The sequence below is a fragment of the Musca domestica genome, unplaced genomic scaffold, assembly GCF_030504385.1.
Source record: "Musca domestica strain aabys unplaced genomic scaffold, Musca_domestica.polishedcontigs.V.1.1 2, whole genome shotgun sequence".
In the NCBI taxonomy this organism is placed as follows: Eukaryota; Metazoa; Arthropoda; class Insecta; order Diptera; family Muscidae; genus Musca; species Musca domestica.
The window spans coordinates 19,713,453-19,730,713 of NW_026712249.1; positions in this window are offsets into that span (position 1 = coordinate 19,713,453).

A 17,261-nucleotide genomic window follows, 5' to 3' on the forward strand; every position below is an offset into this window, starting at 1 on the left:
TGAAATTATCTGAAGATAAGTGTGGCCAAAATCGTCAAAATACCGAATTTAGTGAGGTATATGGAAGCAAAATACTAAATATCTGGAGATACAGTTGTATGGTGCCTATACCAAAACGTGGACCCATATAGCCGATTTTCAATATCAAAAGTATTTGCAGACCTAAAATATCTGAGATAAATTTTATCAACCTCATATCTGCACCATATAAAAATTTAAAGACAAACATTTAAAACAATATGGAAGCATTTTTGAAGCCTACTTTTAGACAGAAAACAGAAGTATTGAAAAACTCTTCGATTTTCTCCAGAACATATGGCAAACAAACTAGACTTTCAAAAACGGACTGACAATCAAAGTACGAGAATGCCACAAAACCTCCCCTTGCAAAATTTCAAGGTAAAAGGAAAATGTCCTTCGGAACAATATTTTTATTCTCAGAAATATTCTTTGACAACGATTGCCTATATGAAACCTTGGCTTATTGGTTTCTTGGTATTTTCTCTGACAATCCTCACACTCCCACCATGTATGTCTCTCAGTTTCCGAGATGCAATCATCATCACATCAAAGCAATGATGGAACTATTTCATCATTCCTTATTCCTATGAACCAGGCGTGCAGTAGCGGCAGCAGTAACAGGAAGTTGGATTATTTCATGGATTCCTTTTTTTATTCCAATGTTCTTGTCTATTTTACAAAAAAAAAAAAAAAGAACCAACAACGAAAACGATTCAGTTTGCCATGGTTAACATAAATCCTGGAAAGAAGCCACTCCATGAGCAAAAAATAAAAAAAAAACAAATTAATAAAAAAATCCATCCCCCTGTGGGTGCTGGGATCAATGGCAAGATGCCAAGCTGGGAAGGGGTGGCCTTCTTTCGTTTTTATAACAGAAAAAAAAAAAGAATATTTTTTCTTTTCTGTTATAAAAATACAAAAAAAAAAAAAAAACAGCAACAACAACAACAACAAAGCCATTATAACAATATGTGAAATGGCAGGGAGGAAAATGTGACTGTGTGCGTGCTTTCGTTTGGGTGTTGGAAAAACAAAATATAGCATCAATATAAAATACCCCAAAAAAACGGCAAGGAATTTTTTCCGAAGGAATATTTTAACGACCTTTTTTCATTATTTTGAATTTTTTGCCATAATTTTATGCCGCTTGATTTTGATGCCCTACACGAGCGGGGTCGAGTATATGAGAGCAATGCCATAATTGGGGACTTTGGAATATTTTCTCAAATTTTAATTTTTTTTAAGCAGATCAATAAGCGTGGATTTTTTAAAGAATATTTTTTTTCAAGGACCTCAACATTGATAGACGTGGATTTTTCAAAGAATTTTTGAAAATCCTCTAATAAGCAATATGCGTGCATTTTTTAAAGAATTTTTGAAGACCCTCTATTATGCAATAGGCGTGGATTTTTCAAAGAATTTTTAAAGACCCTCTAATAAGCAATGGGAGTGGATTTTTTAAAGAATTTTTATAGACGATCTAATAAGCCAAAGGCGTGGATTTTTTAAAGAATTTTTATAGACCCTCTAATAAGCCAAAGGCGTGGATTTTTGAAAGAATTTTTAAAGACCCACTAATAAGCAATAGGCGTGGATTTTTCAAAGAATTTTTAAAGACCCTCTAATAAGCAATAGGCGTGAATTTTTCAAAGAATTTTTAAAGACCCTCTATTAAGCAATAGGCGTGGATTTTTCAAAGAATTTTTAAAGACCCTCTAATAAGCCCAAGGCGTGGATTTTTTAAAGAATTTTTATAGACCCTCTAATAAGCAATAGGCGTGGATTTTTTAAAGAATTTTTATAGACCCTCTAATAAGCCATAGGCGTGGATTTTTCAAAGAATTTTTAAAGACCCTCTAATAAGCCAAAGGCGTGGATTTTTTAAAGAATTTTTATAGACCCACTAATAAGCAATAGGCGTGGATTTTTCAAAGAATGTTTAAAGACCCTCTAATAAGCAATAAGCGTGGATTTTTCAAAGAATTTTTATAGACCCTCTAATAAGCAATAAGCGTGGATTTTTCAAAGAATTTTTATAGACTCACTAATAAGCAATAGGCGTGGATTTTTCAAAGAATTTTTAAAGACCCTCTAATAAGCAATAAGCGTGGATTTTTCAAAGAATTTTTATAGACCCTCTAATAAGCAATAAGCGTGGATTTTTCAAAGAATTTTTATAGACTCACTAATAAGCAATAGGCGTGGATTTTTCAAAGAATTTTTAAAGACCCTCTAATAAGCAATAAGCGTGGATTTTTCAAAGAATTTTTATAGACCCTCTACCAAACCTAAGGCGTGGATTTTTTAAAGAATTTTTATAGACCCACTAATAAGCAATAGGCGTGGATTTTTCAAAGAATTTTTAAAGACCCTCTAATAAGCAATAAGCGTGGATTTTTCAAAGAATTTTTATAGACCCTCTACCAAACCTAAGGCGTGGATTTTTTAAAGAATTTTTATAGACTCACTAATAAGCAATAGGCGTGGATTTTTCAAAGAATTTATAAAGACCCTCTAATAAGCAATAAGCGTGGATTTTTCAAAGAATTTTTATAGACCCTCTACCAAACCTAAGGCGTGGATTTTTTAAAGAATTTTTATAGACCCACTAATAAGCAATAGGCGTGGATTTTTCAAAGAATTTTTAAAGACCCTCTAATAAGCAATAAGCGTGGATTTTTCAAAGAATTTTTATAGACCCTCTACCAAACCTAAGGCGTGGATTTTTCAAAGAATTTTTATAGACCCTCTAATAAGCAATAGGCGTGTATTTTTCAAAGAATTTTCAAAAACCCTCTAATAAGCCAAAGACGTGGATTGTTTAAAGAATTTTTATAGACCCTCTACTTAGCCAAAGGCGTGGATTTTTCAAAGAATTTTATAGAAAGTCTAATAAGCAATAGGCGTGGATTTTTTAAAGAATTTTTATAGACCCTCTACTAAGCCAAAGGCGTGGATTTTTCAAAGAATTTTTATAGACCCACTAATAAGCAATAGGCGTGGATTTTTCAAAGAATTTTTAAAGACCCTCTAATAAGCAATAGGCGTGAATTTTTCAAAGAATTTTTAAAGACCCTCTAATAAGCAATGGGAGTGGATTTTTCAGAGAATTTTTTAAGACCCTCTAATAAGCCAAAGGCGTGGATTTTTCAAAGAATTTTTAAAGACCCTCTAATAAGTCAAAGGCGTGGATTTTTCAAAGAATTTTTAAAGACCCTCTAATAAGCAATAGGCGTGGATTTTTCAAAGAATTTTTAAAGACCCTCTAATAAGCAATAGGCGTGGATTTTTCAAAGAATTTTTAAAGACCCTCTAATAAGCAATAGGCGTGGATTTTTCAAAGAATTTTTAAAGACACTCTAATAAGCAATAGGCGTGGATTTTTCAAAGAATTTTTAAAGACCCTCTAATAAGCAATAGGCGTGGATTTTTCAAAGAATTTTTAAAGACCCTCTAATAAGCAATAGGCGTGGATTTTTCAAAGAATTTTTAAAGACCCTCTAATAAGCAATAGGCGTGGATTTTTCAAAGAATTTTTAAAGACCCTCTAATAAGCAATGGGAGTGGATTTTTTAAAGAATTTTTATAGACGATCTAATAAGCCAAAGGCGTGGATTTTTTAAAGAATTTTTATAGACCCTCTAATAAGCCAAAGGCGTGGATTTTTGAAAGAATTTTTAAAGACCCACTAATAAGCAATAGGCGTGGATTTTTCAAAGAATTTTTAAAGACCCTCTAATATGCAATAGGCGTGAATTTTTCAAAGAATTTTTAAAGACCCTCTACTGAAAATATTTTTTAAAGTTTAGTGTAGTGTGCCTCATGTTCGACCTTTTTTGCCTATGGACTGCCTTTTTATTATTTTCCATTTTATCTTTTTTTCATCCTGTTGCTGTGTTCCATTTTTTTTGTATTTTTGTCCTTTGGCAGTGTGAGTGTATGTGTGTGTATTATTTTTACTGCATTTTACTTTTTCCCATTTTATATGAATTTTTTTTTGTTTGCTTTAAGATATTTCTGTTGAATCTTTTTTATTTCCTTCCCATTCATCGACAAAAACGAGGAATTTTCATTTTACCCAGTTATATTTCCTCCTCCCTTCGTGTGTTTTTTTTTTTTTCGTTTATTTTTTATTTTCTTGCAATTTTATCCTTTTTTCGAAATATCGATTTTTATGTCATGATAATAATGAGAGAAAAAAAGGTGCTCAAGTTTCTCCCCTCCATCATTTTTGTCGAGTGCCAAAAAGAAAATGTACACTGGGCAAAATAAAGGGAGGAATCAAATGAAAAATTCACGCTCATTGCTTATTAGAGGGTCTATAAAAATGTTTAAAAAATCCACGCCTTCGGCTTATTAGAGGGCCTAGCAAAATGTTTAAAAAATCCACGGCTTTGGCTTATTAGAGGATCTTTAAAAATCCACGACTTTGGCTTATTAGAGGGTCTATAAAAATTCTTTAAAAATCCACGCCCATTGCTGATTAGAGGTACTTAAAAAATTCTTTAAAAATCCAAGCCCATTTCTGATTAGAGGTACTTAAAAAATTCTTTAAAAATCCACGCCCATTGTTGATTAGAGGTACTTAAAAAATTCTTTAAAAATCCACGCCCATTGCTGATTAGAGGTACTTTAAAAATTCTTTGAAAAATCCACGCCTATTGACTAATAGAGGGTCTTAAACAATTCTTTAAAAAATCCACGCCTATTGACCAATAGAGGGTCTTAAAAAATTCTTTAAAAAATCCACGCCTATTGACCAATAGAGGGTCTTAAAAAATTCTTTAAAAAATCCACGCCTATTGACCAATAGAGGGTCTTAAAAAATTCTTTAAAAAATCCACGCCTATTGACCAATAGAGGGTCTTAAAAAATTCTTTAAAAAATCCTCGCCAATTAATCAATAGAGGGTCTTAAAAAATTCTTTAAAAAATCCACGCCTATTGACCAATAGAGGGTTTTAAAAAATTCTTTAAAAAATCCTCGCCAATTAATCAATAGAGGGTCTTTAAAAATTCTTTTAAAAATCTACGCCTATTGCTTATTAGAGGGTCTTTAAAAATTCTTTGAAAAATCCACGCCTATTGCTTATTAGAGGGTCTTTAAAAATTCTTTAAAAAATCTACGCCTACTGCTTATTAGAGGGTCTTAAAAAATTCTTTAAAAAATCCACGCCTATTGCTTATTAGAGGGTCTTAAAAAATTCTTTAAAAAATCCACGCCTATTGCTTATTAGAGGGTCTTAAAAAATTCTTTAAAAAATCCACGCCTATTGCTTATTAGAGGGTCTTAAAAAATTCTTTAAAAAATCCACGCCTATTGCTTATTAGAGGGTCTTAAAAAATTCTTTAAAAAATCCACGCCTATTGCTTATTAGAGGGTCTTAAAAAATTCTTTAAAAAATCCACGCCTATTGCTTATTAGAGGGTCTTAAAAAATTCTTTAAAAAATCCACGCCTATTGCTTATTAGAGGGTCTTAAAAAATTCTTTAAAAAATCCACGCCTATTGCTTATTAGAGGGTCTTAAAAAATTCTTTAAAAAATCCACGCCTATTGCTTATTAGAGGGTCTTAAAAAATTCTTTAAAAAATCCACGCCTATTGCTTATTAGAGGGTCTTAAAAAATTCTTTAAAAAATCCACGCCTATTGCTTATTAGAGGGTCTTAAAAATTCTTTAAAAAATCCATGCCTATTGCTTATTAGAGGGTCTTAAAAAATTCTTTAAAAAATCCACGCCTATTGCTTATTAGAGGGTCTTAAAAAATTCTTTAAAAAATCCACGCCTATTGCTTATTAGAGGGTCTTAAAAAATTCTTTAAAAAATCCACGCCTATTGCTTATTAGAGGGTCTTAAAAAATTCTTTAAAAAATCCACGCCTATTGCTTATTAGAGGGTCTTAAAAAATTCTTTAAAAAATCCACGCCTATTGCTTATTAGAGGGTCTTTAAAAATTCTTTAAAAAATCCACGACTATTGCTTATTGGATGGTCTATAAAAATTATTTAAAAAATCCACTCCTATTACTTATAAAAGGCGGATTTGAAAAAACAACGCCTTTAAGCAGCTCCCCTTTCTATGCGTCCCATATTCTCTCAGTGTCCTTGTGAAATTTTATACTTCCTCACTCACATTTCTTTTGTTAAAAAATGTTGAATATTGTTGATGAAGAAAAAAATGTGAAATATTTTTTCATTAAAAAATTGTTTCATTTTATCATACCACCATATTTCCAGCAGCTACTTTTTTCCATGGAAGGGTAGATAAACGAAAAAAAAATATATTTGGAAAAAACCTCCTCTTCGTATATATACCGAACTTCTATGTATATAAAGACCATGTAATAATAAAAAAACCTCAAGGTTTATATACTTCATATCTACATACATACACATACAATTATACATCCACGATCCCTGTCAGCCCAAACCGACCCAAACACCCGTCCAACACCCTCCCAATGGAGCATTAAAAAAAGGTTCACCCATGAAAAACAAAAAAAAAAAAAAAAACTTTTTCCTAGGGTATAATTTATATAAAATATTTATTCTGTGACGTTTTTTTTATTTTCACCTCCAGCTCCAGTATTTGTTTAAAAATTAAAATTTCTGATGAAAAAAAAACAAAAAATAAATAAAAATGTACGCACACATACACCACACAAATTCAAGCAGGATATAACATTAATATTTATACAGTTCATAAACAAAAACAACAACAGCAGTTGTAGTGGCAATATTGTTGAAGGATATGAAAATTATTTAAAATTGTAAATAAAAATTAAAGAAAACTTGCATATGTATGTGTGTTTGCAACACACACTCATACATATGTACATAAATAATTTTGCTGAAATCCCAATGAAGAATATTTTCATATATTTTAATTCGATTTTTTAAGGAATTATTTTGATAACCAACACCGAAGGACAAATGGTTGCATTTTTTAAAAATGTGAGAAGTCCTTAAAAATTGTTTAAAATTATCCACGTCTTTCGCTTACTAGAGGATCAATAAAAATTCTTTGAAAAATCCACGCCTTTGGCTTATTAGAGGTTCTATAAAAATTGTTTAAAAAATCCACGCCTTTGGCTTATTAGAGGTTCTATAAAAATTCTTTGAAAAATCCACGCCTTTGGTTTATTAGAGGGTCTATAAAAATTCTTTGAAAAATCCACACCTTTGGCTTATTAGAGGTTGTATAAAAATTCTTTAAAAAATCCACGCCTTTGGCTTATTAGGGGGTCCATAAAAATTCTTTAAAAATCCACGCCTTTGGCTTATTAGGGGGTCCATAAAAATTCTTTAAAAAATCCACGCCTTTGGCTTATTAGGGGGTCCATAAAAATTCTTTAAAAAATCCACGCCTTTGGCTTATTAGGGGGTCCATAAAAATTCTTTAAAAATCAACGCCTTTGGCTTATTAGAGGTTGTATAAAAATTCTTTAAAAAATCCACGCCTTTGGCTTATTAGAGGTTGTATAAAAATTCTTTAAAAAATCCACGCCTTTGGCTTATTAGAGGTTGTATAAAAATTCTTTAAAAAATCCACGCCTTTGGCTTATTAGGGGGTCCATAAAAATTCTTTAAAAAATCCACGCCTTTGGCTTATTAGGGGGTCCATAAAAATTCTTTAAAAAATCCACGCCTTTGGCTTATTAGGGGGTCCATAAAAATTCTTTAAAAAATCCACGCCTTTGGCTTATTAGGGGGTCCATAAAAATTCTTTAAAAAATCCACGCCTTTGGCTTATTAGGGGGTCCATAAAAATTCTTTAAAAAATCCACGCCTTTGGCTTATTAGAGGTTGTATAAAAATTCTTTAAAAAATCCAAGCCTTTGGCTTATTAGAGGTTGTATAAAAATTATTTGAAAAATCCACGCCTTTGGCTTATTAGAGGTTGTATAAAAATTCTTTAAAAATCCACGCCTTTGGCTTATTAGAGGTTGTATAAAAATTATTTGAAAAATCCACGCCTTTGGCTTATTAGAGGTTGTATAAAAATTATTTGAAAAATCCACGCCTTTGGCTTAACAGAGGGTCTATAAAAATTCTTTAAAAAATCCACGCCTTTGGCTTAACAGAGGGTCTATAAAAATTCTTTAAAAAATCCACGCCTTTGGCTTAACAGAGGGTCTATAAAAATTCTTTAAAAAATCCACGCCTTTGGCTTAACAGAGGGTCTATAAAAATTCTTTAAAAAATCCACGCCTTTGGCTTAACAGAGGGTCTATAAAAATTCTTTAAAAAATCCACGCCTTTGGCTTAACAGAGGGTCTATAAAAATTCTTTAAAAAATCCACGCCTTTGGCTTATTATAGGGTCTTTAAAAATTCTTTGAAAAATCCACGCCTTTGGCTTATTAGAGGGTCTTTAAAAATTCTTTGAAAAATCCACGCCTATTGCTTATTAGAGGTTCTATAAAAATTCTTTAGAAAATCCACGACTTTGGCTTACAAAGGGGTCTTTAAAAACTCTTTAAAAAATCCACGCCTTTGGCTTATTAGAGAGTCTATAAAAATTCTTTAAAAAATCCTCGCATTTGGCTTATTAGAGGGTCTATAAAAATTCTTTAGAAAATCCACGACTTTGGCTTACAAAGGGGTCTTTAAAAACTCTTTAAAAAATCCACGCCTTTGGCTTATTAGAGAGTCTATAAAAATTCTTTAAAAAATCCTCGCATTTGGCTTATTAGAGGGTCTATAAAAATTCTTTAAAAAATCCACGCCTTTGGCTTATTAGAGGGTCTATAAAAATTCTTTAAAAAATCCATAATCCATAAAAATTTTTAATATTAAATTTCATCCAACACACACTTCTCTTTTAGTGTAAGTTCTGCTATTTTTTTGCAAGCAATTACAAAAAACTATATAATTTTAAAAAGTTTTTTTTTTTTTTTTTGTTTTTGCTTTCTTGGTCAAAACCCCACACAAATGCCATGCACATAATTCATATAAAATGTTCGGTTTTTTTTTTTGGAAAAAAATTATCTCACACATAGCTGGGTAAAAAACTAAAGTTTTTCAGCCAAGTGTTTGTATGTATGTGTGTGTATGAGAGTTCGCTTGGCAAACTGAACTTTCAACAAACATTTATGGGTTTTGGGTAGCAGTGGCAGCAACGAGCCGTTCAGTGCCATCACCGCCTCTACTCTGCTCTCAAAGCCAAAAAAAAAAGATGAGGGAAAAAAGTGGCTCAAAAAACGTTTTAAAAATAGCCCTTTTTGCCAGTATTTTTATATGTCATTTGTGTAAATTATACACTGCAAAAAAGCAATAACAACAAAAACATTACACGCACACACTCAGATATCTGTACATTAACAAACCTCCACACAAAAAAATCAGGAAAAATAAAGGCACACGAAAAAAGGTAGAGCACCATTGTACATGAAACTCCGAAAAGAAAAACGCACTCTCACAAACACACACACAGACACATAAAATTAATGTCAACATAATGAAAATGCAGAAAACCAACGTTCAGCAAGGTGGTTTTTTGCCGGGTTGGCCAACGTGGAAGTGGGGAAGGGACCACCAGGAAACAACACAACTTTTAACAGTTTTTCTATGAAAGGGGCCATGTGTTTTTCCTTATTTTATTTGAAATATACCTTCATTTATAGTTGATATTTTATCTTTTGGAAATTACAAACACACACACGACGGGGAGAAAATTTCCTTTGGGAGTACCCGGTGGTGTGTTTGGTAGCTATTTTTTTAAAGAATTTTTATAGACCATCTGAAAAGCAATAGGCGTTGATTTTTTAAATAATTTTTAAACAGCCTCTAATAAGCAATGGACGTGGATTTTTTAAAGAATTTTTATAGACCCTCTTATAAACAATAGGCGAGGGTTTTTTACAGAATTTTTATAGAATCTCTAATAAGCAATAGGACTGGATTTTTAAGAGAATTTTTAATAAACAATGGGCGTGGATTTTTTAAAGAATTTTTATAGACTCTCTAATAAGCCAAAGGCGTGGATTTTTTAAAGAATTTTTATAGACCCTCTAATAAGCCAAAGGCGTGGATTTTTTAAAGAATTTTTATAGACCCTCTAATAAGCCAAAGGCGTGGATTTTTTAAAGAATTTTTATAGACCCTCTAATAAGCCAAAGGCGTGGATTTTTTAAAGAATTTTTATAGACCCTCTAATAAGCCAAAGGCGTGGATTTTTTAAAGAATTTTTATAGACCCTCTAATAAGCCAAAGGCGTGGATTTTTTAAAGAATTTTTATAGACCCTCTAATAAGCCAAAGGCGTGGATTTTTTAAAGAATTTTTATAGACCCTCTAATAAGCCAAAGGCGTGGATTTTTTAAAGAATTTTTATAGACCCTCTAATAAGCCAAAGGCGTGGATTTTTTAAAGAATTTTTATAGACCCTCTAATAAGCCAAAGGCGTGGATTTTTTAAAGAATTTTTAAGACCCACTAATAAGCAATGGGCGTGGATTTTTTAAAGAATTTTTAAGACCCACTAATAAGCAATGGGCGTGGATTTTTTAAAGAATTTTTATAGACCCTGTAATAAGCCGTGGATTTTTCGTTTTTAATTTAAGAAATCCATGTTTAAATGTCTAATAAACCCAATACAAATATTTAAAAAAAAAATCCACATTTAAATTGTCTAATAAGCCCAAAAAAATATTTTAAAAAATCCATGATTAAAGGTAAAACAAATATTTTTAAAATATCCACTATTAATGGTTTGACAAGCCTCGAAAAAATATTTTTAAAAATTCACATTTAAAGGTCTGATGAGCCTTCAAAAAATAATTTTAAAAAAATTCAGTAAATTGTTAGGAAATATATCAACGTCAATTTATTGTTAATATATTATTAAAATACTTTTAAAAATTATTAAATATAATATAGTATTAAAAATCATTAAACATTTTTTAAAAAATCCATGTGAAGGATTAATGGTGGGTAAAAAAAATATTTAAAAAAATTAAGATTAAAAGTGTAATACTGGGTAGGCTTAACGTCCTTTGAAAAACGTTTTCTTTTAATCCACGTTTATTATTCTAAAGGTCCTTAGGAAAATCTTTTTAAAAATCTAGGTATATTAGTATGAAGGAACTATTTAAAAAAATCGTTTAAAAGATCTATAGTCCCTGAACAAATATTTAAAAATTTTTAAGTCTGAAGGTCCTCAAATGAAAATTGTCTTAAAAATTAAGTATAATGTTCTAAAGGTCCTTGAAAAATTCTAAGAAATCCGCCCATGTCAGTCTGAAAGCTCTTAAAAAAATCTTCTATAAAAATTACGATTCAGAAATTGATGGTCCTTAAAAAAGTCCCCTAAAAAATCTACGTTTATTAGTCCTAAGGTCTAATAGGGAAAAATCTCCCTAAAAGATACACTCTCAAAGTCCTTAAACAATTTTTCTTAAGAAATCCGAGTTAATTTGTCTCAAGGTCCTTGGAAAATATCCTTAAAAATCCTCTTTATAAATCTAAATTTCCTTTAAAAATCTAAAGGTCCTTGGAAAATATTTTTAAAGATACACGTTTATAAGTTTAAAGGGCCTTGGAAAATATCCTCAAAAATCCACGTTTATAAATCTAAAGGTCCTGGGAAAATGTTCTCAAAGATCCACGTATATAAATCTAAATGTCCTTGGAAAATATCCTCAACAATCCACGTTTATAAATCTAAAAGTCCTTGGAAAATATCCTCAAAAATCCAGGTTTATAAATCTAAAGGTCCTTGGAAATACCCTAAAAAATCCAGGTTTTTAAATTGAAAGGTCCTGGGAAAATATTCTAATAAATCCACGTTTATAAATCTAAAGGTCCTTGGAAAATATACTCAAAAATCCAGGTTTATAAATCTTAAGATCCTTGGAAAATATCCTCAAAAATACAAGTTTATAAATCTAAAGGTCCTTGGAAAATATCATAAAAAATCCAGAATTATAATTTTAAAGGTCCTTGGAAAATATCCTCAAAAATCCAAGTTTATAAATCTAAAGGTCCTTGGAAAATATTCTTAAAACCCACTTTATAAATCTAAAGGTCATTGGAAAATATCCTCAAAAATCCACTTTATAAATCTATAGGTCCTCGGCAAATATTCTTAAAAATCCACGTTTGTAAACTTAAAGGGTCTTGGAAATTTATCTAAAGGTCCTTGGAAAATATTCTCAAAAATCCATGTTTATTTAACCGAAGGTCCTTAGAAGAAATTTCTTCAAAAAAACATTTTTATTGGACTCAATGTTCGTGAAAATCTTGTTAAATAAACACATTAGTTAGTCTGAAGGTCCTTAGAAAAATATTCATTAAAAACATCACGATTATTGGTCAGATAGTTTTTGCACAAAATCTTGTTGAAAAACTAAGTCCTTAAAGAAATTGTCGTTAATTAGCCCGAAGATCCCGGGAAAAAATATTCTTAAAAATTAACGTTCACCTATCAATAAGGTCTTAGGAGAAAATCTTCTTAAACGTTTACGTGTCAAGGTCCAAAGTCCATAAAAGACATTTCTTAAAAAATCCTGAAGGTCCAGGGAAAAAACCTTCTTAAAAAGGCTATATTTCTTTGTCTAAAAGTTTTTAAAAAATCTTCTTTAAAAATCCAAGTTTATTAGTCTGAAGGTCCTTAGAAAAAAATTCTTAAAAAAAACACTGTTTTTAATTAGACTGAAGATCCGTGAAAAAATCTTGTTAAAAAAAACACTTTAATTAGCCTGAAGAACCTTAGAAAATTAAAAACTCTTCGTTTATATGTCTTAAGGTCCTTTAAAAATTCGCTGAAAAATGTACGCTTATAAATATGAAGGTCCTAAAAAATAGTCATTTACGTTTATTTGGCTGAAGGTCCATGGATAAAAATCTTCATTAATATTCTCAATTACTAATCTGAAGGTCCTGGGAAAATTCACCTAAAAATTTACGTTTCTTAGGCTGGAAAAAATCTATTTAAAAATCCGAAGATCCTTGAAATTCTTTTCATAACTACGACTAATACGATGCAAGTCCTCGTTTATCTGTCCGAAGGTTTTTTAAAAAATCTTGTAAAAAACCCAGATTATTTGGTCCGAACTTTCCGGAAAAAAATCCTCCATTATCAGTCTAATGTGGATTTTTAAAGAATTTTTATAGACCTCCTAATGAGCGATGGGCGTGGATTTTTTAAAGAATTTTTATAGACCCTGTAATAAGTTATGGACGTGGATTTTTTAAAGAATTTTTGTAGACCTTCAATTGGTCATATGTTTATTCAAAATCCGCCCACTGTCTCATTTCCCTATTACATACCAGCCATTAGAGAAAGGCTACGCAAAACCATGTGTTTTATTTCACTTCCCCATTCCTCCCCTACCCCTCATCATTTCTCTACGAAATTTCTTTCAAACATGGTTTGATATTGCCCGCCTCATAGTTTTTGCAGATTCCCTAGCACGGAACGAGTCATTACTACAACTTTGTTCTGTGGAGTTTCAACTAACGTGGTGTTTTTCCTTTTCCATAGGAAAAACTATAGCTCAAAAAACAATTACAACAACATAAAGTGAAAATAACAAAATCTGGCAACAGGCAGCAACAACAATAACTTAAGTGCTTTAGGGATTAACAGTTTTTTGAACGCGCAAAAACAGAGGGAGTTACATGTAAAGGGGGTTGAGGTGGCACGATGCTCGCTTGATGGAGAATTTATGTTTGTTTTTTTCTGGATTTTCCTACAAAATTACAAAAACATGGTTTTATGCAAAATCTGGAAAAAAAACAAGTCAAAGAAGTATGGCAAGGTTTTTACTCAGTCCCTATGGAGGAGGGGAGGGCCGGGGCTGGATATGGTACATGTTGTTGGCAACTTTGTAAATTTATATTTTTTCGTTAAGACAATGGGGTCTATGGTTGGAATTCGGATGGTTGTGGAAGGGAATGGTTGATGGTATCCAACTCGGCTCAGGATTTTTCCACAGACGTATCTGTTGTCGTGGATGATTTGAATGGGTCCAGACTAAGGAATCTCAATTTATACACCCATATATTCCTCATAAGAAACCCTTTCGATCTGGTTTCTAAAAAAAACAGAAGTTAAAAAATATCAGGCGGTTTAGCCGAAAACTGTATAACCTCAGCCAATGTGGTACCTGATTGGGTTCGCAGATATATATCATCTTCACCACAGATCTTGGGTTACCAAAAATTTTTGTGTATCTTAAATTTGAAGAGAGTTGGAAGCTTATTTCGCCTTCTTTGAGCGTTTTGTTTTTCAACATTTTGAATCCTATGTGGGGGAGGTACCAAAAGAAAAGGTCCGATCTCTACCATTTTTATAACAGATCTTGTGTTGATGGAAATATAGAGATGTGCCAAGTCTGAATGGAATCGGATGTTAATTTCGCGTTTTATGAGCTCCATGGATATTCAAAATGTTGACCCTTTGTGAGGGAGGTATCAGAAGGAGTGGACCGATACATCCCATCCTCACAGCAGATCTTGTGTTAGTAGAAATAATGGGATGTGTGAAATATGAAGAGAATCGAATGCTTATTTCGGATTTTATAGTCGTTTTGGTTATTCAAAACTTTGACCCTTTGTGGGGGAGGTACCAGAGACAATGGTCCGATCTCTACCATCTTCATAACAGATCTTGTGTTGATGGAAATATTGAGATGTACCAAGTCTGGAATGGAATCGGATGCTAATTTCGCGTTTTATGAGCTTAATGAATATTCCAAAATTTTGACCCTTTGTTATTTTCTTTGAAAAAAATCGACCTTTGTGGGGGAGGTACCAAAAGGAGTGCACCGATATTTCCCATCTCTTAACTCGATCTAAGTTTGATAATAATATTACGATGTAGCAAGTTTGCATCAAATCGGATACTCCTTTCGAGATTTATTCTGCGCACCAGCCACCCAGACAGACGATTTTGGGATGTCCCAAAATCGACTCCAAATGCCCCGAAACTGGTTTGGTCCAAAGAGACCTAGGTCTTAAATCGTTATTTCACGTTTTGGACGTATCAAATGATATATACCCTGGCTGAGGGTATAAATATCAATTTCATAACCTTAAACAGCACGTGATAACCGTTTTCTTGAAGACCCCCTTCTGAGAAATTCTCAGAAATAGTGTTACATATAAAATTACCTGGATTAATTCGGTAATACAAAATTTCCACAGCAGGGCAAGTAGTAGTTGTTTAGAAAAAGTACCTGAAAATAAACAATAACAAAAAAATTAAACAATTTTGAATTAATTAAAAAAAATCTACGTAAATTAAAGAAAACAAATTACCCAAGGTAATAGAAATTACAACTACGACATTAGGGTAGAACGGCTAATATTATTTTTGAATTGAAATTGATTGGCATATTTTCTCAATTTTCAAACATTTTTTTTTAAATTTTAAATTTATTTCCTTTTTGTATTTTTTTTTTTGTCATTCCCATTTCCACTCCACCCCACTGTTTTTATTGCCTCACATGGTGATATTGATATCTGCCCTAACAAATGTGTCAACAAACATTTGTTCTAAACAATAATTTACTGTCGTTTTATTAATTTTCAAACAACGGTGCATTGTTTTATTTTTTCTGCTGTTGTTGTTGTTGCTGTGGCTTGATTGACGCAACATGTCTGCCAGTGTCTGAGGTTTTGTTTTCAATTGAAATCAATGATTGCAGCACAATTTTCTCAAAACCTATAATTTTTTAAAACACTCTGACATTGATCTACATTACAGAGAGGGGTAATGTAATATGATTTGAAGTTAAATTAAAATTAGAATAATATTTGAAATTTTTGAAAAAAATATTTTTCAAAAAACAAAAAAAAAAACAGTAAAGAAAGTCTTTGATACCCGACACCACTTTGCTAATTCAGTAGAGCTCCGCATAACAATTAAAAGTTTTTATGGTAGAATTTAATCATACACGCCATGATTACAATTGTAATTTAAAGTTCAAAAGACTAAATATGCCGAAGCATTTGTATCTTTTCAAATCGGAATTATATTGCCCATTTGGTGCACAATTAATTTGAAATCGGATAAAGATATATATGATAGCTATATCCAAAACGGAATTGATCTCGACAAAATTTGGCAAAGATATTTCTGAGCTGTAGTTGACATATTTCCCAGAATATCGTTGTTACGGAGTGCATATTACGGCTGTGGGTAACAAATATAACAAATCGGATGAACAATATATATGGGAGCTATAGCTATATCTGAACCGGTCTTCACCAAATTTGACATACTAGCTTCTAGACTCAATTCGGTCGTTAGTGCCGAATTTCATCCCATTTGGACAAATATTAGACATTTGGTGCACAATAAAAGGTAAATCGGACGAAGTTATATATGGGAGCTATATCCAAATCTGAACCGATCTCAATAAATCTTAGCAAATGTATTTCTGAGCTGTATTTGATATATTTCTCCAATTATTGTTGTTACAGAGTGCATATTACGGCAGCGAAGGACAAAAATAACAAATCGGATGAACAATATATATGGGAGCTATAGCTATATCTGAACTGATTTCGATCAAATTTGGCATACTTATTTTCAGGCCTAATCTGGTTGTATGTGCAAAATTCCATACTATTCGGGCTGATATTACACGTTTGGTGCACAATAAAAGGCAAATCGGACGAAGATATGTATGGGTGCTATATCTAAATTTTGACCGATTATCTCCAATTTCAATAGGGTTCGTTCTTGGGCCAAATAAATGATTTGTGCAAAAGTTCATCTGGATCGGGCAATAAATGCGAACTGTACTTTGTTTTCAAAAATACATGGACAGACGGACGGACGGACATGCATAAATCGACTCAGAATGTGATTCTATGCAGATCATCAAAAGGAACTATGGGTCTATCTCGTTTCCTTTGCCTGTTACAAACAAATGCACAAAGACATAATACCCTGACCACATTGTGGTGTAGGGTATAATTAATAAAAGGGGAGGGAGACAATAGAACTGTAGGTCCATCTATGGAATAAAATGATGAAATGAAATACCAGAAGGAGTAGACGGATATTGCCCATCTCCGAACTCGATCTAAGTTTGATAATATTGCGATGTCCAAGTTTGAACCAAATCGGATATTCCCTTCGAGAGTTATCGTGCGCACCAGCCAGACGGACAAACGTAAATACCCTAAATAGGATTTGGTCCGAGGAAACCTAGGATCTAAAACCGTTATTTCGATGAAGCACATTTTGGCCGCATCAAATGATATACAGGGTGAGATAAAAAAAACTGC